This window comes from Strigops habroptila, chromosome Z (assembly GCF_004027225.2).
Source record: "Strigops habroptila isolate Jane chromosome Z, bStrHab1.2.pri, whole genome shotgun sequence".
In the NCBI taxonomy this organism is placed as follows: Eukaryota; Metazoa; Chordata; class Aves; order Psittaciformes; family Psittacidae; genus Strigops; species Strigops habroptila.
In genome coordinates this window covers 58,550,662-58,573,767 of record NC_044302.2, presented here as the reverse complement: position 1 = coordinate 58,573,767, position 23,106 = coordinate 58,550,662, and the positions used below count along the sequence as shown (strand labels likewise).

General features: G+C 37.0%; 1 long non-coding RNA gene across 1 annotated transcript in view; it reads right to left on the bottom strand.

Annotated features, from left to right (window-relative positions):
• Positions 1-9,950: 9,950 nt before the first annotated feature.
• LOC116915249 overlaps positions 9,951-23,106 on the bottom strand; it is a 54,492-nt gene continuing 41,336 nt past the window's right edge. Inside the window, exon 2 of the long non-coding RNA XR_004389857.1 lies at positions 9,951-17,245. This is a non-coding gene — a long non-coding RNA (uncharacterized LOC116915249). The remainder of the gene's footprint in view (positions 17,246-23,106) is intronic.

Sequence of the window (23,106 nt, the reverse complement as noted above, 5' to 3'; positions counted from 1 at the left end):
TAAACACAAACACCAGAATCAACTTTCCATATGTGACAGTTTCTGGATTATTTTTTGGAAATAATAATCATAATAACCATATTCACAGCAATTTAAATGAAAAATTTCAGTGTGACATGTTTATTTTAACCTGTGTACGTAAACACATGACTCCGATGTTATTCCATGGATGACTTTTGCCTAGTAGGCAGAGTGTGCCACTGTACTCACTGAGGCTGGAGTAGAAAGGCAGGACTCACAGTTTTCTGAAAACATCCCAAAATGTGTTCAACACATAGTCAGTAATTTCCCAGCCGACAGCATGCTGGTACTTGTGTTTGTAGTGAACCTATCTTTACTTGCTGGTAAAGGAGCAGGTTGTTGTACGGATCCAAAATGACCAGGACAACTTTGCCTTCTCCATAGACACTCCTGAGCCTGCAAGACAGTCTCTAATGATTTTTTTCCACTGAGTACTAACCATTTAATTTTCTCTAGGTGACTGAGTATGACACAGCCCACACATGAGTAGAACATAAAATACAGTTCACTATATTAGGTGTGTCCGGGATATGTCATGCTTTATTTCTAGACATTTCTGGGCCTTTCTAAGTAATTGCCTTACCCTGCACTTTGTAAGTGTGCAGAGACACAGTAATTCTGTGTAATTCTTCTCTATGGTGCCTTTTCCCTTTCCTCTAAATGAAGAACGCAAAATACTGCAGTGTGCAGCCTGTAAGTTACTTTCATCCTGAACTGTTCTCAGGTTTTGGACCCATGAGGCTTTTTTATTCCTTTTTTACGGGTGAATTTGCTGTTCCATATTAGAAAGACCTCTTCCTTTGAAATGGTTAGTTTGTGGGCTTTCAGCTTTTAAATAAAAATAATGCTTGAAGGAACGAGTTTCAAGCAACCACAATGTGGACTGTGAACTTGAGTGCCAGTTGAACCCAATTCTCAGCAGTATTCATGTTGCAGTAATAACAGACACTAACTAGGAAAGGCTCCAAAGGAGGAGGCTCCCAACCCACGTTAGAAAGCTGGAAATAGAATCACAACCTTTAGTCTTTTTTGGTTTGGATCACAAAGCTAAGAGTCAATTTTAAAGTTTTACGAAACCAGCTCATGAACTGTCCATACATTGCCCAATCTACTATGAAACTAATTTGATATTTGAAAGCCAAACTCAGACTTAGTTAAGTGTTTTCAACTGAACTGTCAAGTGGAAAAGGAGAAAATAGGAAAATATGCAAAATGACTAGTGTATTAAAGCATTCTTTGCTCATTCTTTCTCAGTTATTTTAACATTAAACTTAGATTTCAAATTAAAATGTTTATCCTGACTTTCAGGATTGCAAAACAACTTGACATTCACAGCAGAATATTCTGCCACCTGCACCGTCATTAATAATAATAATACACTCTGTAGATAGACCTCAGTTAACATGTTATTGTTGCGTAAGGCAAAGGGTTATCTATCTGCCTTGCTGTCTAGGACAGTAGAGCCAGTACCAGTCTAATCAGTGGTAAAAATCCAGGGAAAGTCAGAAAACCCATTTGCATTCATCATCTATTTTATGTGCAATGCAAACACTTCTCTTTGTTTGCAGTTTTGCAGAGAAAATTCAGGGGGCTTTGTTTTTTTCATAAAAAGAGAATTGTCTAAGGGAAGATTTGTATGGTAGTTTTATGAACAGAAGAATATTAATATAATACATGTAGTATTTCTTTATTGTTTTGCCTATCTTGCAGTCTCATAGCAAAAAAGACAGGATGTGTTTCTCAGTTGCTGAAATTTATTTTAAAATTAAGTGGTTTTAACTTCAAGAAAATACTTGAAGTGTGTCAGTGTACAATGATGTATTCACTGTGCTAAGAAACTACTTTTCAAGGTTATAAAATGCCTGTACAAGATGATGAATTTCAAAGAAGTCAGTGGTGTTTATTTCGTATTATAGGGGGAACCATTTATAACCATTTTGCTTACCAATCACTTCAGTCACTGGAATCCTCTTGCAAAGATAAAGTATCGAAGTATAATTCTAGGATCTTCCCAAAATTTTAGGCTCAGATGCATATTGATGTAAAGTATTATTTACTTCCTGAATTGAGAATGTTACTTGCAATAGAAGGAAAAATCTGATTCATAGTAATGGTGAAGGACTTTACGTCTGACTTGTGCACAGGGAGTACCGAGAGCACTCTAATCCCAACAGAAAACAAAATTCATTTTCTCCTCTAAATAAAACAAAGTTAAAGTATTTTTCTGCTCCTGTCTTTTCTGGAAGAACATTTACAAAACACCATGACAACCATGACACGAAGACGCAAGTGTTTTCTATCTACTTGTTAAGCATGACACTCTGAGCTTTTTTGGTTTTGCGAAGTAATATTCATCACTCCTAAAGATGTCGAAAAAATTGACTCATTTAAACATATAGCTGTGAGTTTACTGCAGCAGGCCATTTATTGGTGTAGCTGTCTTTGTTTAGGCCAGACAGTTTTGCAGAACATATCACTAAATATCTACCATAATTACGTTTCTGTGGATTCATCACACCATAAAAGTATTAAAATTCAACTTTCTATTGAGCTGCACCAAAAGTATCAAGTGGGCTACACCTTATGCTCATATACACAAAATTAGAAAACAGAAGCAGTCACAGAGGCATCAGCAGTCATTGTCCCAGGGCCCCCATTTATTTTTTTCATTGTAGCACATTCCCCTTTTGCAACATCATACATTTTTCCATGAATTTTTTTAATGGGCCTTTCTCTCTGTATTTTGACTTTCCTTACTCAAATCAACCATTTACATTAGGAAATATAAGCAGAATAAAATATCTGGAAATCAAATAATCTTTTTCATATAGTTTCATCTATCCCTATTCTCTCTCCATAGCATATCAAATGCAAAGGGGGAAATTATAAAAAGCTTGAGTCTAGATTATGTGGAGCCTTATCAATTGCAATGATGATCATAGAATCATAGAATGGTTTGGGTTGGAAGGGACATGAAAGACCACCTAGTTCCAACCCCCTTGCCATGGGCAAGGACACCTTCCACTAGACCAGGTTGCTCAAAGCCCCATCCAACCTGGAATAAAACTGTTTATTTTCATAGTACCTTACACTCATTGTTCAAAGCTACAAGAAATTTGAGTAATGAAAGAGGCAGACTGTTCTCAGTGTTGCTTATGTAGTTAGTAACAGAGACATGAAGAATATACTGGTTACCCAACTGCTATTAAAGTTACTTATAGCCATGATACTTACAGTGGAGTATGGCTGCAGAGTATTCTCATAGCGCAGAAAAAAATCTGAACTGGTGCTTTTGTTCTTATGATGACTGACACAAAGAGTTGAAATTCAATATTCTTATTGATTATTGATTACATGTGTTGGATGACTGCTCATTCCTGGACTTTAGAGAAAAGTCCATGTTCAGACAAACACAAGCCAGTTTCTACCGCTTCCTTGTAAATCATGACAATTTAGCCATTAAATACAAGTTCAACTATTAAAACATATTCTGCAGAACGATTTTTTTTCTCTATAGATTATTTGAATGATGGTAGAGTAGATAGGATGAATATATAATAGCTGAATATAATGCTTTCTGCCTCATTTTCAAAGCTATTTGAGCCACATTATTATAATAAAAATTCTAATATTCAGCCCTGGCCTTGCTTTTATTAATCCAAAAGTTATTCCAAAGAATGAGGAATTTGTCTTGAATATGTCAAGAAGAATGGAGCATGCAAAATCCCTTAAATTAATTGTTTTAAAATCCTGTCACCTTTGGCCACTCTAAATGACCAGATTCATCATCGTTTTTTCCCCAGTGAACATATACAAAAATTGCATTCTTCTATGATTAAAAGTTTAGGACAGCATGATGTAAATCCCAATGGCAAAGTTTTCATTGTAGAATTACAGTCTAGGAAAATTAATGACAAGCAGCAAAATGCTCCAGGGATGCAGTGTAATTATTCTCACGATAACCCACACCCTCTATTTGCTTTATTCTCTCTGTCTCTCATCTTGATTGTATTTTTTCAAAGAACTGTTCAGTCTATCATTAAAACATGAAGGTTTACAGAACGACTTTCAAAAGGCTTAAACTTAATTGATGTCCAAACCCTCTCAGTCTGCAAATCAACAACAAAAGACGTTTTGCCTCCTTTTTGCAAACAGAGCAGGCGTCTAAGTAAAATATCACCTCTGGAACAGAAGCAACTGACTTTTATGTTCTCATCACAAAAATGGAAGCTCTCTGCTGGTGGCCTTTCTTATTTACACCACACACATAGCAATCTTTGACATTCATTTCCTTGAATATAAACAGAAGATACAGCCTCCCTCTCCTGAAGTTAATGAATTGAATGATAAGGCCTTTCCATATATCCCCTTAGTTTATGTGTCTAATGACTCTATAGTACTTGCACAGTTCTGAAAAGACAGTGCATTAAAATTGATTTTAGATTTCAGGACAAAATAGAAGATTGGTGAAATAGCACCTTTCTGCTTATTAAAGAGAAGACCTGTTCACATACAGCTTTCAGCCAAATTAAAACTGCCAATTTTAATACTGGCTAAACTTACATTTTCACTTGACTAAAAGCCAATTGAAATGACTGGAGTACTGGGATACAAGTCTTGTAGCTAATCTATGAGATCCTTTAACATGAACAGGATACCTAATGAAAGGACATTAACAATATTAAGACTCAACAGAAAACAATCAATAGATGGAAAACTTTAGATAAAACATTCATTCATTAGAACTAGCCAGATATATTCAGGTGAGCTATTTTCTTTTAAAAAAAATACAAACCAAGAAGCATTCAAATGTATGCCAGTTTTGGAAAAAAACAAAAAAACCCCCCAAAAAAGTAGAATTCCAAGTCACACAGAAACACACTACTGGAGGAAAATGTTCATGAAACTCACCTGCAATGCTGGAAACCAGCCTTTCCACCTAGTTGAGATGGACGATTTAAAGCTTGGCTCTGCCCAAGCCTCCTGGGGTAAACAACTGCTCTGGTGTAAAAAACAAAAATGTGCGTAATGTTTGTCTGTCCTACTGTGAGATGAGAATTTTTCTTTTTTAAGTTTTGAAAAAGGGAGATACAGCTTCTTGTTCAGCTCCGATATTATCCTTCACTGAACTCCTGTGTATGAGACTTGCTTGGTATGCATTGCTGACTTAGCATTCTGCTTCTTGTAAACTCTTAAGTCCCAAAACATAAAAACTGTGGAAAAAAAAGACCTCCCCCAAAATGAAGGAAAAAAAAAAGCGGTGGGTTTTTTTTGTTTGGTTTTTTGTTGTTGTTGTTGTTGTTGTTGTTGTTGCTGTTGTTGGTTTTGTTGTTGTTATGGTTGATTTTTGTTTGTTCATTGGTTTAAAAAAAAAAAAATTCAAGCTTCAATAAGGGACTGTTCTTAATTTTTTTTCCATTTTAACTTTTCATATAAATTTTCTTCCAAGAGTGTAAGAAACTGAGTATTTTATATGGTGAAATCTTGCTTGTCTCCAGAGCAATGTCAAGTCAAAATGTCCAGCCAAAACACTTCAATCCATTTTTTTGTGTAGATCGTTTAAAACCTGAGGAATGATTTTCCCAGACATCCAATAGCTACTCTTCTAAAACTTGGTAAAGTTGCTACTTTGGGCTTGCTTCTCTTTGAGATTTGATAGAATCTGCCAATTCTCTTTTAAGGTCAGTGTTAAAAACTTCCAGTCAGTCTCTTCAGAATTGAACTGGAGATAGTTTTGCATATTATTATTATTCCCTAATGGAAAACTTTTTGTCTTTCTACCTTTGCATGGTGTCTTATTCTTGAAATTCAAGATCAAATCTACTATCAATAGCACCTCATGTTTTAGGGAAAACTAATTTCCAATAAAATCTACAGGCTTTCCACAAGTTTTTCAGGTTGCTTAGCTCCTGAAAGGAGAAGTTGTGGATCTGGGTCTTGATAAAATGTGAAGAAGTGCTCTGGCCTGTAATAGTGGCAGGGTGAGACTAAGTGAGCAAAACAGTCCTTTTTTACCTTGAAATCTATCAGTACATTGAACAGTTAAACTGAACACTGGGCAAGATGACAATGATACATTCCTGTGCTTGGGGAAACGAACATCCTTCTGCGGAGTCTCTTTATTCAAAACTCTCAGCAATTCTGCTCTGTTTCACTAAAGTTGTGAAGTACATATTTCATAAATAGCCCTAAATGAAAAAATGGAAAAAACTCACAATCTGAATTTTATACAGGTAGGCAGTATATTAGATTGGTAGCAGAAAACAGAAAGAGCTGTGCTCTCTGTCCATATGTGTAATCTTTTGGCATGACCAAGCATTAAAAAAGAACTCCACAATTTTATCCTTTAGCAGGCTAAACATAAAACCCCTGTAAATTTGTACAAATAAAAATGTCATTCACTCGAAAAAAGATCTGCTCCACTCACATTTCTAGTGAATATTTAGATGGCCTGAAACACATGGCTGAGATAAGGCAGAGAATGGGGAAGAGCACTAACATAGGCGTTACTTCTTAAGACTACAGAAACTAAACCTTAAACTCACCCTTCACTGAGATACACTGCATTCCATGACTGCATTCCACTTGTAACTATCCGTGATATTAGGAAAGGTAATTATTTGAGAAAAGCAGTCTTATGTAAATAAGATGCCAAATTAGGAGGCAAATATTCAACCTGTATCACAAACTATGTGATGATAGCTACTTAGCTGAAAAGTAGATCTTTGAGCGTTGCTAACTACTTACCATTTTCTCAGCTTTTTTTTTTTAAATAAGCTTAAATAAAAACTCAAAGATCTATGCCAATTCAGTTTAATCTTATCCACCAATTAGAACACTATGTTTTGAATAGAAGACCCTGGTAAGGCTGAAGGAATGAGTTGCAAATTCTGACATATTTATTTTTGCATATATCTACTTGTAAATTCAATTCTATTGTTGGTTTTCACTTCAAAATTATGTGGGGGAGTAGGAGGAGTTGCAGCCTTGGTCTTCTGTGTTTGCCTGTCCTCTTGTAATACTTGTGTTTGCAGCTCTTTTGAGTCTTACAGAGTCCCAACACAAAAGCAAATTCTGTATTTTGAGGCCAAATGATGTGTATATCCCTTAAATGTAGATTGTTGGCTAATTCCTATTTTCCCCATGCTGACTGACTCAAAAGTATTTTAGTAGACAGCAACAGAAACACCATGGCCATACTGACAAACTCAGTTCCTGGGCTGAGAAGAAGCAGCAGAGCAGACAGGACTGTCAGCTAGCTGAATGTATGATTCCTCTTTAAATTTTCTGAAGTAACTAATCTTCATTATGCCTTACAGTCCTTATAGAACAGAGAACTGTGCATGGAGGACAAAAAGACCAGAAAAAGCACTTTACATGTCAAATTTTTCATAGTAGCACACAAATTGAAACTACAGATGAATGACCAAGATAGCAAATGTTCTCCAGTTATTGCTTGCCTTCAATATACAAGCAGTTCAAATTTCAGAAGGAATGCTCTCTTACTTCCTTTAATGTTAATAGAATAGAAAATGAACTTTAACAAACTTGATTATTAATGGCAATACTACATAAAGAAGGCAAAATAAATCAAGCAGTTATATATTTTTGGGCAACTAATGTGTGTCATTTGATCCTGATTTTCAAAAATGGTAGAGCCTTGCAGTTCCCACTAACATCATGTGAAGCTGTGATAGGTTAGCAGCTCTACAGACCCTGATCATGGCATCACCAGATTCCAGCTTAAATGTAAAAGTGTCTAGGACAGTGGTTGTTTGGGAAATTTTTGCTTTTACATGCAAATTGCCAAGCAGCCCTTAGCACATCTGTTTGGGAGCCCAATATTTTATAAATATTTGTATTTCAACTTGGTGTTTCAGAGAACTTAGGCTCATTGATTTACTGTACTTAAAAGGCAATGTTTAAGCAATTGAGTTTTTATGTATTTTTATCCATTACTGTCAATGTTGTGTGAATGCTTCTACAGCTGGCATTATTTATACAGTTATGTAAACTATGGCTAGGCTTCTTTTCCCAAGCTGAAGTTCTGAAGCAAATGATACAACTGGCTCAAAAAGAAAAGGAAAGGAAAAAAATCCCCAAATACCTAGCAAACCCTTCCTTCCTCCTACAGATCACTGTAATTTTCTGAATACCATGTGACATTTTTTTAGTGATCTTCTGACGCAATCTGCGATCTCCACAGAAGCCAGTTCCATACTATCATGGCAGGGAGGCTGGAAGTGGTGATCTCTAAGGTGCCTTCCAACCCAAACTATTCAGTGATTCCATGATAATCTTTTACAGAGGGCAACCTGTACCAATGCAGGTTTTAGGACAAACTTGGCTATACGCTATGGCTATCAAGCACCCTACTACTCATTCAGTGAGCAAGATCCTATAGGTGGAAAACAGATCTCAGTGTCTTTATTGCAGGGACGGTTTTATTGGTTGGTTGGTTGGTTTGTTTTGGTTTTCCCCCAAAAGAAGCCTCTCTCTAGGAAAGTTAAACCTGTAACATCCTCACTAGTAAACATACAATCTATTCCATATAAAATACATCTCAATTTGTCTGTTATCCAAATTTACTCCACCAGTTCTTAGTGCCTAAACACACACACACTCGTAGAGATTTCAAAGCAATTTTTACAATCATGTAGCCACAACGCAAGGGGCGACAACTGAGCTTAAAGAACATCTGCACTGCACTTCAAGCTTCAGTTTCTCTTTTTCTGTCCCAGATCCTCGTAGCTGGCGAATATGTAAAAATCCTCTGCTTCTTTTATAAGCATTACTGCCCATAATTTCAAAGCAAGCTTGAAAACTTAGTGCAAATGTAGCCCGATGCTGGAAAGGTAAAAACCAAGCAAAATATCTCAATAACTTTTTTCTTCCTATGCTAACATTGTAACTTTGCTGAAAGTGCCTTTTTTTTTTTTTTTTTTTGTATTTAGGGCTAAGCTTCAGTGTTAGCTAAGATGTCTGCAGAAAATTTTGTGTTTAATATTAAGAATTCAGTTACAAATTATACCATCAACCTAATAGGTTCTGTTAACCAATGATCGTGAAACTTGAAAACTGAAATCATAGTAGATACAAGCACATGTCAACATAAACACTGCTGGTTTATATTTCAGCTTCTCCAGACCTGGGTACCAAAATAAGAAGAAAAGTCATAACAGAAAGGTCATGGGGAAAGTTAATGGGAAGATCAGTGGCACAGTTTTTCTATGTGTCACCTTCAGTCCTAATGCACAGGAACCTTTAGGTAGACGCATTCATCTAACATCAAGCCTTTGAAAATCTGTTTTCCCTTCCTTATTTTCTACAAGTGTCTGGAGTCTTCAGCACACGTAATGCCCAGCAGCAGGGAGGAAAAAGGGCTTGGTTTAGGCCACATTTATCTCTACTTTTTTCCTTTAATTTCCTGAACAGACACATGTTCTCAGTGTGAACTGTCATAGGGGTACGCGATCACTACAGCCTGCATTGCAAAGCCATCATAGACCATTGTATCCATAATCTTCAATTGCATTAATGAATTTCATCCTTTAAGAACACCTAATTACTGCTGTGATGATAGCATAAGCACTGGAAGTAGCCTAACACTTTCTGCTATATCTCTATTTTCATTTCCTGACATTGAAAAATGAATTATTTGAACTGAAATTTCCTGTTCTAGTGTTCACTATAAATTGAAATTTTTAAAGAAAAGCTTCAATGCAAAAAACCTTTCCAGCATGCAAATAATGGAGAATGGAAATGAAAAGGGAGTTTGTTAGCATTAAGTGCTGGAGACTTCTGAAATTTTCACCAGACGTTGTGCTTACTGAATAATATCTGTTGTGTGCACTGCTGTGTCTAGTGGAAAAAAAAAAATAAAATTGTTTTCTTAAAAACTTTTCAGAAGAGTCCTAAAGGAACACAGCTTAGAGATAACAGACACTTTAATTCTGCCACTTATTTCTGGACATGCGATTTTGCAGTCTTACAGTATTTTCAATAGACATTGCTTGACATGGGTATGAAATAAAATACAACACATTCTTCAGTCAGAAAATGAGAAATTGCTTTTTTTCTAAAATGCATTCTGAAAGGGCAAACTAAAACTCTAATATAGGGTCATGCTGAAAACGTCAGAACAATATAAATTAAAAAAATTCTTGTCAAGTACACAACCATAGTCCATTCAAAACCTCTCCATTTTGACACATCCATTCTTGTAAACTCAGACAAGTAAAAGAGGATACCAACCTGTCTCTGAGATATACATGTAACAAAAATGAGTCTGCAGAATGAGTTAGCTTGATAAAACTGATTTCATGGCCAAACAGCTGAAAACAGATATTTGCAGTAATTCTAATATATTTAAGTGTGAGCTGCAGGTATATTTTCTTGTCTGCATTTTTAGAATACAAAATTATCTTTATTGTCATGCACGGACTAACTTTCAGGATTATTTGCAACAAAAATTGCAAGAAAGGAAAATGCAAAAACCGCAATTAGTCCTTGGGAACTTCAGTACAATGATCTCAGGGTATATTGTACTTTACTGAGTCCCAAAAGAGTTCTGCAGAGGCCATGCAGTTAAACTTCCCAATATGTATAATCATATACATATATGATCATAAAATCATAGAATATACTAAGTTGGAAGGCACCCATAAGGATTACCGAGTCCAGCTCCCTGCTCCTTGCAGGACTACCTAAAACTGAACCATATGACTTAGAGCATTGTCCAGATTCTCCTTGAACTCTGACAGGCTTGGTGCTGTGAGCACTTCCCAGAGGAGCCTTTTCTGGTGATAGCTTACCCTCTCAGTGAAGAACCTCTTCCTAATGTCCAATCTGAACTTCCCCTCACACAGCTTCATTCCTGTCACTGGTCACCTTCTTTCAAAATTATTATGGTTCATGCACTTTTTATGTCCAGACCTGCCACCTTTTTCCCAACTCAGTCAATAGTACTGGAAACACGTACTAGAAGCATTTGGATAAACTGCACAGACCTGTTGTCGAATTCCTCTTGAAATTATATGCTTTGTAGATGGAAGAGAGCCCATTGTACTTAAAATGCTGGACTAGAATGCATGCTTTTTTTCTGGAGGTTATGACTGCACAATAAATGGGAAGGGGACCTCGATAAATACAGGTGTGTTTGGAGGAAACACAGTGGTAGAAAGAGTAACGCAAGACTGCATCACCTGTAGAATACCCTCTTTAGTACTTGTTTGTTCCTTTCAATTCTACAAAGGTTATTTTAATGTCTGCTGAAATCCAAGATGAGCATCCCTATTGTGGCTTTAGGGCAAATATTTGAAGTTATTTTTGTTTCTGTGTAATGGCAAATGCTGCCTGTCAAATCCAAATGCAGGAAGGTAGTGGAAAACAATGTGAGTTGGACTATACCCACTGGGGAGAAACAGTCCTGCACGACTTAGACCTTCCAAAGCAAAAAAGTTCTTAGCAATAATGGCATTAAAATTTGAAAGCATTTCAAATTACGTAAAGCCTTTACTCTGATTAAAAGGCTTTATACATGCAAGTAGTAATTTGCAAGATTTTACCTTTAGTTTGATCCTTTCTTGATTGGAGATTACTGATCACAAAACTATGTTCTTGTTTTGCTAAACCAAAAATCTGTATTCTGAATTAGACTGTATTCTGCCTCTAAAGATGGATATTTCTCACTGAGCATGAAGAATTTGCAAGGAATCTCCTGGAGGATATTTTCATGATAAAACTTCCATCCTTGCAAAGAAAATTAAACAACCCTTCCTAATTTACCTGTGCACAACCAACTTATTCCAGCAAGGTTTGCTACAAAATCCTTAAAGATGGAAGGTAACGTACCACAAAAAAGTCCACTTCTGCCTTGGCCAACATATCACTTTCTGAGCCGTACTAAGAAACCAGCTTTACAGTGGAATACTCGAGAGATACACAGCCTTTCTACTTCCACATTAAAGATTTAAAAATATTTGGTGATTTACTTTACTTTGAGTAAATTTTGATCTTGAACATAGGTCTTGAAAATTTTGAACTTTTAACCCTTTGGTAAAGCTGTTTACAGTCCAGAAAGACTCCAGCTGCAGCTAGGGCAGTACTCAACAATGGATGCTGATAATCAAACTTTGAGACTTTTACAATGTCTTCGTATGTGGTCAGTGGCCTTGCAAACCAAGAGACCACACACGCGCAAACAGAGGCTCTCATAATTGCCTGACATTTCCACCACCTGTTCTCAAGCCATGTTATCAGATGTGAAGCAACCAGTAAAAAACAGTTTATAAGCTATAAATGGAAGCAGCTATGTCAGAGAGCTGATAAACATTTCAGTGCAAATTATTTGTGTAGCAGACTCTGTAATTTACACTACACAAAACTGCTTTAAAGTATTGGTTTCTAGTTACAGGATGTCAGAGTTGCTGTTTTGGGGTGGGGGTTATGTGTGTTGAGGGGATAAAGGAGAATGCAGGCAGGCGATATTTCTCGTTTAACAGATCATGTCAAAGATAACGCTATCTCTTCCTTGCCTTTTCTGCTTCATCTGTACCGCAGTCTGCTGCCTAAGTGTGAAAGCTTGGATAGTTTAGGTAAAATCTGTAGGGTTCAGTAATTTCACAGTCTTCAGAGATGTTCACTTAGTGTGGAAATGCTGGTATCTCTATCTCCAGTGATGTCAATAAAATTAATCTTAAAAAAACCAAAAGGTAGCCTTACCAATACTATTAGTTTAAATCGACTAAAACTGAGAGGAAAACATATTTTACACAAATAGCTCAGGTGAATATGAAGAAGAGGAAAGTATCTCCTAATCAAATTACAACTATATATTTCCTACATTATTCTTTAAAGGCGTTTGCTTTAGAACTTCTTTTAGTAGTAGCTCCTCTGTCACTGCTGTTCTGAACAAAAATTACGTGTGATCAGCCTCTTCAAGAACTGGATATTTAGTATGATATATGATGTAAATAAAGTGTTCATTGGGAATATGTTGAATATGTTGAGAATATCAGTCTTATTTCCCCCGATTTAAATCCCTTCCTATTTGTTAGTTAAGCCCAAAGATCAGAATTGGCCCATTTCCCAGACAGAAGAAAGAGTGAAGTAACTGCATACATGCAGTTAGCCCTGTTAGCTTTGCATATCTTGTTTAAGAAAACAGCAGAATTTTAGTTTTGGTTTTCAGTGAACTTATCCTTGAAATTCTATTCATATGTACTGGCCTTTTTTTGGGTTTGGTGTAAATTGTCAGAGGTATGAATTCTTGCCTATAACAGTCTTTCACTAGTAAGATTACATAAAAAAAAAAAAAAGAAAAGGTCTGATATGATAAATATATTAGTCAAAAGCTTGTTTGTGATATTGAGGCGTCTACTATAAACCCTTGACAATTACAATTGGTAAAAAATTATGTTGAAGAATTTTCCATACTGCGTCAATTTAGAAATTTCAGTCCCTCCAAAGTCACCTTTCTATACGTATAAAACTATTCTCACCTAGAAATCTTGTGAAAACTATCTGCTTTCACTCTTCAGACAAACTGTCAAGGTTAGTGTGATTTAGCACTGGAAGTATTCTTTACTGTTGCATGTTATCAGCTATGTTAATTCTTTTTCATTCCTTACGCAGAGCATGAGTATTGGTATTAATACTTACAAAACAGCCACTCACTGGTCGTTCACTGCACGGCATTTGAACTGTGCATTTCTTTGTGATGACTGCGTGAAAATTTAAGTAGGAATTAAATTCTCAAGTTTTGTTCTCAAATCATCATCCAGATAACATAAGAAGTTATGTTACACTATAGAAATCTATGAAGTATCCAGATTTAACAGTTTTGGGCAGTTTTGGTACTGCTATCTCAAAATTACCATTACAGCATAAGAAAAAACCCCACATAAATACACTAAACACTTTTCAAGACTGTCTGTAGGGCTGGGAGGACTTGGGTCCAATCTGTTGCAACAGTTCTGTAAGTTGCATTGTTTTGCAATGGTGGCAATATTGCTTTTCAGTGTGGAAAATTTCTATTTTGCGCTAATTAGCTGAAGAACGAAAGTTTGAGACTTCATGCCTGCAGAGATCACAGGAGACTCTTACTAATTCTCCCAGCTAAAGCTCTTGTGCTATGCTAACCTTTCTAATTTCAGCAGTACTTTCTGTTCAGATCAACCTCAGTTTTCCTGGAAAGGAGATATTTTTCCATTAGCAAAGTCCCTTTTTAAAACATTCACAAAATAAAACAATGTTTTTGGCAAGATAGGCTCATTTAGAGGCTAGAAATGAAGTGTGAAAATTGCTGAAAACTGTTACTTTTCTTGCAAATATTTCATATGTTTCTAAGAGAACACATTCAGTTGTACCAGGCAATATATTTTGATGAAACAACCTGAAAAAATCAGAACTTTGAAAAGAGAACTTTAAAAACAATTGTTTGGCAAGTTTTTTTTAGTGGTTTTTTTGATTATTTGGTTGGCTTTTTTTTGGTTTTTGGTTTTGCTTTGTTTTTTGGGTTTTTTTGGTGGTGGTGGTTGGTTTGGGTTTTGTTTTTAAGGTGGCTTGCTCTGCCTTCTTGTATCCACTGCCTCTCCCATCTTGCTGCTCCTTCCACTAGCTTCAACGCCATGACCCTTACTTAGAAGGGTATCTTCTACTTTCTTTGATGGCTGACTGTGCTTTGAAAGTGTTTTCTAATTTGTTCATGAATTTCAGAACCTCGAGAATGCATTGCATCATTATGTGATTTGTAAAGAATCAACAAATTCTATATTTTTAATTCTTTTACTGAAGAGGCTTTCTCCTTCAGGCTACCCGAGCTATTTGCTTCCCTGACAGTCTCTGACAAGGGAGCTTCTCCTACTTCTTACTATCCCTGATTTATTGCAATAACTTTAAATAGCCACTATCAAACATTTATGGTGAGTATATCTCTGTGGCTTTGGCAAAGCTCTGGAATTTTGGTTCAAGAGCACTCAGGCAGCAAGTGCTGAACCCACATAGATTGCAGTATAATCTGATAGGAGTCAGGTAGAAGGGAGGTTAGAAACTGAATGTAGTTTCTGAAACTCAAGAAAAGTTTAGCTTTTTTTTTTTTTTTAAGGGGTCAGGCAGATTCTTACTTCTCAAACAACGTGATTTCTCATCAGTGTGTGCAGCAACAGCTAAAGCAATGGGAAAAATCTAAAACCCAATCCAAAACAGAACAAATATCCCTTGGATTTACAGATTTTTTCATATGCAAACCTGGATGTAAGTCTGTGTCCTTGAGCATGCAGTTGTAGAAAAGAATTGATAACAAACACTGAACTTTTATAGCTGTGAATTGGAAATAGATAAATGCAGATCATCAGCTGCATTTGAATGCAGCTTGAATCCAGGCCAGGATAGCAGTTGCTGAAGCTCTGTATGTCATGGAAACAATTGTGTACTCTGTTAAAGATGGGTTAAAGAGTATAGAAAGCTTTTCATTAGACAAAACTGTGTGGAAATGATTGTGGAGAAGGAATACTATGACTTAGTTTCTCTTTCAGACCTTCCTAAGAGCCACTTTAGCAAAGCGGAGAGACTAGCTCTGCTATTAGCCGCAGTGTACCACTTGTAAACAAAGATCAACCCTTACTAACTATGAACAAACATAGATATACTGGCAGTGTATCCAACCCTTACATATGCCCCAATCTAATCTTCAATTAAGTGTTATGTAGGTTTCATTCCAGGTGAGACTCCACTGGATTCCATCAGAAGGGATACCAAATAATGGAGTAGTGCCTTTTGTACTCCTGGGGCACTAATTGTTTTAAAGAAAATTAATTGGTTTTATGTTTTCCAGTTTTTCTTCAGGTGGTAGAGAACAGTCCATGACTGTCAAGGTTGAAGCTCTCTGATCATCTCAACAGCCAGGCAGAGCCTGTATATTACTAATAATACATTAGTGTGGCTGAGCAGACTGGCAACAGACTGCTTACTATGACCTTTCAGACTGGACATGGCAAAGCACCATAGTAAAAGCATGTAACCAGCTCCACACACGAGGAATAACTACATTTGTTATGACTTACTCCAGAGTTCTAGGGACATCTTCTTGCATGGTCTGTTGCTAATACTAATTCTCTGTTAATAACAATTTTGCAAAATTTGCCTGTTTGTATCATGAGGCAAAAAAATAAGTAAATGTTTCACATGTACACTAAGTACATATCTCTCTCTCCCTCAAAAAAATCACACGTCTTTCAGAAATTTTAATCTGAATATATTTTCTTTTCCTTTTCTAAATGTGTAGAAACCGAACAGTGCCACAACCTATTTACACAGACAATATAGGATGAATGCTTATTTGTAAGACTAATTCTTCCTGTACCTACAGCAGAGGGAAGAGATGCAGAAAGTAAATCTGGCCTTTAGTATCCACAAGATAGATATGAAGTGTCATAAACAGTTCTGGAGTTCCACATATTCAGCTTTTTGATTCTTTAGCTTGAACAGAAGTAATTTCCTACCTGCTTATTACAACCAGCTACCTAGAGTACAAGTCTTCTCTGTTCTGCTTTTTTTTTTTCTTTCTTTTTCAGCAGATGATGTTCATACCTGCAGATTTTCCCAGAATTCAAACATTTCCCCAAGTAGGTACAGCATTATAATGACCTCCCTGCTTTACCAGGTTCTGTTTTAATGTCCTGATCACCTTCAATTATCAGAGGGCTTCATAGCCTCTGGGAGAGGAAACATGACTAACCCATAGCTGGCCGGAGGCATGGGAGCCAGACAGTGAACCTTCACTTGGTGACCACCTTGCCATACAGTTCTTCATTCATTCTGCAAAACCAGTGACAACAAATCATTGCAATAAAAAGGTAACATCCTTAAATTGCTTACTTCAGCAAAATTTTCATAGTCAATTTTTTGTTTAAAGAGTGATATATATTTGATCTAAATTAAAAAAGGATAAAAGGGCAAGAGCTCACAAGTTGTTGTATTGAACTGAGGTATGCAAACAAGATGAAAATCCTGGTGTTACCAATACTCCCTCGTTATTAGCTGTAACAGTCCCCTCTTGAATAACTAATAGCTCTTTCTCTCGCTTGGAAGGTGGGAAACTCAGGCTGATGTCCCTGTGCCAAGTGCTCTGCCACTTCTTCTATTCTGGCTCAGAAAAGGCTCTGCTTCAAGCACAAAACCCCATGCAGGCTGGAGCTGGGTGTGGGCTCTCAGGAAGAATGTTCTGGAAAAGAAAAAGATGCATTTTATTGACAAATTCCTTACTAGTTTTCTCTAAGTGCTGACTATAGAGCATGCGGCCACATGTTCAAAACTATGAGAGAGTAGAGGGACAGTAGTTGGGGAGGTACATGCAGAAGATACATAAAGCTCCAGCCCCACTAAACCCACAGTTACTGATTTCAATGTTGCATAAGACTAATACAGACAAATACTTTCTTGTGTCTCATTTCAGGTAACTCTGGGAAAGCATTTGGTCATAAAAGCCAAAAGGAAAATATCATTTTACAAATAAAAGTGATCAGGCTCTCTCGCAAAACCTTGAAATGCTGTGGGGCTTTCCTTCTTGCAGTTGATTTTACACGCAACCGGCACAGCAGTAGGCTCTTTAGCTTTATTCCATTTTCTAGTTATAGCACACACACACAAAGGTATGCCTAGCTTAAGGCCTGCAGGGTAGATTTAATGATGACACACTATTACATCTGCATGGAAAAACTGAAATAGGCAAAGGTATATCCCCCACATCTTGAAATGCCTGGAAGACCACCTGTCCTAGGAACATTTTGCATATGCAGCAAGCATATTCTGTGCTATGTTTACTTCTAATGTAAAGTTTGTGCCTTGCATTTCTTTTCGTCTTTTTCTCAGGTTTACATGCTATGTTTCTTGATGTCTGCAGTGCTGCCTGAACAACTATCATAAAGGTCCTAAAGCATTCTCCAGCACTGTGGGTGAAGTGAAGATTTTTAAGATGTTTGCTGAGACAGCCTGTGCGAAGGATTTGTTTTTGCAAGTGTTTATGTGCATATGTGTGCACAGTCCCTGTGCGTGGCCTGTGTGACATTTACCCTGAAGGCTCTCTAAACCACCCTCTCTGCCTGCATAGAAAACATTTCCCTACTGCAACTAAGCAGAATTAAAATAGTTGTTTCTCATTCTTTCTTTTATATACACCTACTCTGGCCCCCCGTGAACCTCCTCTGCAGCTTTGCTGCAAGTTCTTAGCAGCAGCTGAAAGTCCCCTCATGCTAGCACATGGGCACAGCAGAGCTGAGTATAGAGGAACAAGGCACTGGAAGCATGCTACCGCTCTTTGTCTTGTACAGCAACTGCTTCAGACTCCTCCACTGCATCAACACTTGCCAAAGCTGCTCTTCCACACATGTTCTTCCCTCCTGCACTATATTGCTGCTCCATTTACTACATCTCTCTCACCAGTGATGCTCTTTTCCAGCATTTTTTACTGATCTAAATCTCTCATTCCTCGGAGGCTGCATGGCTGAACTTCTAGTGTGACATAGGAGCTCTGCTTACTGGGCCATGAAAACACCATATTTCTCTAGCCTATTAAACTGTTCCTTCTAAACAAATAAGAAGGACATGAAATAAAACCATCACAAACTAATTGTCCACAGAACTGCCCTCTTAGCATGATTGCTATATAACTTTGGAACTTATTTGTTTAATTTCTTTCTTTCCCATGCATGCTTGCTGCTAGTAATCCACAGAGTTCATTTAAATCTTAGCACAAGCAGTTTTATACTTCACTGTAAAGCTCTGGGCCAATAATCTCATAATTGTAGAGCTGTTTTTAGAATTTAGAATAATTTTGATTAAAGGTTGCTGGCATATAAAGTTCCACAAAATACAAAATTGCAAAAATAATGCTTCCACTTCACTGTTAGTACAGTGAAGAAAATTAACTTTTTCCATCTTGGAATCTGAGATAATTTTTATTTACTTTACTCTGAATAGTAAAAAATAAAAATATTCCTGTTCCAGAGTACAATCCATAATATTTGGACACTGTCTTTCTTTGAATTTTATTATCACAAAAAGTGGTGGTTTATCCCCATTTTTCTGCTTGGGAAACTGTTTTAGAGGGAAGACAAATTACTCTCAGAAGGATTTGAGAATCTTGCTGGCTTTTCATTAGCCTATATTGCTTCCAGTTTGGGAAGGCAGATTGCTCAGATTCTTTTAAGGTATTTATGTTACCCACCTCAAAGCCACTTTGAAATGATTAAGCAGATGGCCAAGAACCCCATGTTCTTCCTCCTTCATGCTTTACTACTGTGTCAAACTCTGCATACAGCACTTACTTTTGTGAGTGAGGACAAAAGAACTAGAAAGTGTGAAGGATGCACAGTCGTGTAGGAAACTGTTATCAACACTTCCACATCCCAACACAATACAGATATGCAGTAGACCGCAATACCTGTTGGTGAAACTGCATCAACGTTTTTGGTGAAACCTAGGCCCTTTCACCATTTATCTTGATGGATCCCAAACTCCCCTTTTTCTCTTAATTTTTTATAACACAGGATATACTTATGCATCTGCATTTAAAGTGGTCTATGTCTGTGTACCTTCAAATAGATGACGCTTAGCACCTTTATTTCAGACATTTCTATTCTGCTTACAAGGTTAAAGAAATTTTACCATAGAGAATCAAGGAAGCATGTCTATGAGAGGAGAACCAGTGCAGGAAGAAGCAGACTGGGACTAAATGTTTTGGTTTTTTTTTAATCTTGCCTTTGGCAAATTAAATATCCCTTACTCTTTGGGAAATTCTGAAAGGAAGGCATCTCAGTAATTACTTCCCAGTCATTGATGTAAACAACTTCATAATGTAAATGAAACTAATATACTGGAGTCATCATCTGAAATCTGACTGCACTTTTTTTTCAGTTCTAAAACCTTTTATGTTTGTAAGTACACCAAAGAAGGAACTCAGCATTTTTACAAGTCAGAGGTAAATAAACCTCTCAGAACCCCATCTGTGTATTTCAATGTGAAAATATAATCTTGTGGAAAGGAAGTAAAAATAGAGAGTAATCTGTCAGTGTAACCTGTAGCCTTTTCTGGACACTGCACCATCACAAGTTTCTTACTTTAGATTTAAAATTTTTAATTATAGGCTCATATACAAGCTTAATTACTGTGTTTCAAAGTAATTCTTTTTATATTTAATGTGGTTAATTATGATATGAATCTTTGGATTTACAATAACTTTAGCACCCTAAAATGCTGATTTTATATTTTTTCACCTAATTCATTAAAATTATTCTAAAATTTTTTGTTATGTTTACATTAGGTGTCCTGCAAAATAATTCTGCTTCCTGACTCACAAAGGTAAAATAAAATGTCAATGACAGCTTATGATTATAGAAAACAGCACAACAAGGAGCCTAAGACAAAAGTTTGGTGTTATATGCACTGTAGTTTAGTGGTTTACACAGATACAGCTTGCCTACAGCTGTATTTCATGAAAAAACACAATCCCTCTGGAGAATAAGGTTAGATGTTTTCTGTCTTCCATCTGTGTAAAAAATATGGAATAAAAGTGGTGCTGCTGATTTCAGCAGGTAGCACCCGTGTTTATATGACAGGTTTTTAATCTCTTGTACTACATCACTACAGCTGTTGAGTAGTAGCTGTGTTTGTAGAAGATGCAGCATAATTAATTGTTAAAAGGGTAATTGTTGCTGTTTAATCTAAGTGATATATCTGCACCTGCCAGTGTAGCCTGGGCAGCAGATTTCTTTCTACAGTACAACCTCTGTTTGTACTTTCACCAGTCTGGAACCTGAATGGCTCGGAATTCATTGCTCCTCCATTTGCAGCCACTGGGTAGGGACTGAGTTACTGCCTCGCTATTATACTGCTCAGCTTTCTGTTCTCAAGGCAAAACCAAATAATGAAATGCTTTAGTTAAGGTTTTGTACTGCTTTGTGCAAGAGGTAGGGCACTAGCCCCATTTTACTGCTTGCAGTGAGTAATTATAGTGTGTCTTTTCCTCTGTGCTTTCAAATTGTTATGGCATTCTTCCCAACCCGAACAAAAGGTTGTGTAGCATTTCATGTACTGTTAAATAGCTCCACTCCACCCTACAAACACCTGTACTTCATTGTTCGTGAGTGAACCAACCTGTCCATTTCCCCTCACTGTGGAATTTGCTTTACGAATTTTTTTACTAGAAGGGTCATACCTTGTAAACAAGAGCTGACAACTTAAGTGTATCTATAAAAATCCTTATCTTTAAGCTTCTCTTCTCATCTTGTCATGCTCCTGTAATACATCCATACCAGCTCATCTGAGAGGAAAACACCACTTTCTGAGGCAACATCATAGCACCAGAAGCCAGGTACTCAGCAGGCACACTAGTAGCTCTGAATTCCCTAACTAGGTATGAGTAGTAGACCTCTGTTCTCAGGTTTCTTTTTGTTAAAATGAATTGAAATAAATTATCAAGTTATTTTGTCTTTTTTTTTTTTCCTGGTCATAGATGTAAAAAACCCACACAGATGGACAGAAATAGAAGATGGTTATATGAACTATGAAGCTATTGTTGATATACTTTGTTTTCAGTACGGATATAATGAAAAATTTCTTGTGCTAGTAGTCTTGATTGAATGTTTATCCAACAGTAGTTATACGGCACAAGCAAGGAAGAAGAAATACATAGGGGTTCTTTTGAAAATGACAATTTACAAAAAACCAGGCATAACTGTCATCCACCATTATTTTCTGACAGGCAGCACTGGCTTTTGCTTTAGGAAGTGGCAAGCAAGTTATTTGCTTTTCTGAATCTTATATCCTTGTGATGGGAAGCTCAGCATTGAGTGTGTTGTTACCTGCACTATACTGCTTTTGCAGCTTGAGCAGGCAAGTTCAAAAGCTTGGTCCTACAGAGCTGTCCTTGCACGGCGTTCTGTTCATCCACCTGGTAACTCTGAGGTAGCTCAGGAATTCGCATGGAATGATACACTGTTTCACACTGCAGGAAGCCTAGGATACTTAAATTTTTAAAATGGGGTCAAGGAACTTCAACTCAATTTTTGAAAATAGGCTGATTGAAATGTTTTGTAACACCTATAGTTAGGCACCTAGTTAAATGACTAAGTCCTCACTAAAGAAACATGGCTTGGTGGTTCAGGAAAGCACGTAACAAAATTAGGTACAAGTTAGAACCCTGGACTTCTTCTATGCTATCACTTTCCCTACCTGTCATTATTTTTACTACACTTGGTACAGGTAAGCTTCTGTGATTAGGAACATGTACTGGCTCTGGCTGGGATGGAGTTAACTTTTCATAGGTACCATGTTTCGGAATTGTGGATAAAACCGTTGATAAGACACCAGTGCTTTGATTGTTGTCGAGCAGCACCAAGGCACAGCACCAAGGCTTCCTTTTTCCCTCTCTGCTCTCCCAGCAAACCTACCAGGGGTGGGCAAGAAGTGGGAGGGGATGGAATCTGGACAGCTGACCCAAACTAAACAAAGCTTAACTTAGCTGCTGATGGGGTCAACCCACCCCTGAAGGTGATTATTTAAGAGAACAATTTAACTCTTCAAACTAGAAGAGACTTAGAATAGGAAGTTCTGATTTTGGTGGAACTGGAATTGGTCACTGTGAAAGCACAGCTGTACCTAATTCATAGAATAAATTAATGTATCATTTATTATAGCAGATACCAGCAGCAGACTTCAGAGAACAGTGAATAATCAAAACTTATGCTAATCTGTCTTAAATCTGTGCATTATACATGCATTTTGTGGTTTTCTCCATATTTTTCAGAGAACAATTACTACCCCAAGGGATCTTTGCTCCAGGTATTAATAGCAGCTCTGATTTGTGACTGAGCACTCCCCTTGCTCTTGGACTCTATCAGCTCATCTAGTTATTATGGCTACTAATACGTCAGACTTCTCTAGCTTTTTCTCTATTTTCAACTGAAGAGCTCTGAAATGCTTTTTTCCTCTCCACATACACTTTCCCACAGGCATGGGCACAAACATAGCTCATCTGATGTGTGTTCTTCAAAGCAGCCACACTACAGCTTGGAAAAAGTCAGATCT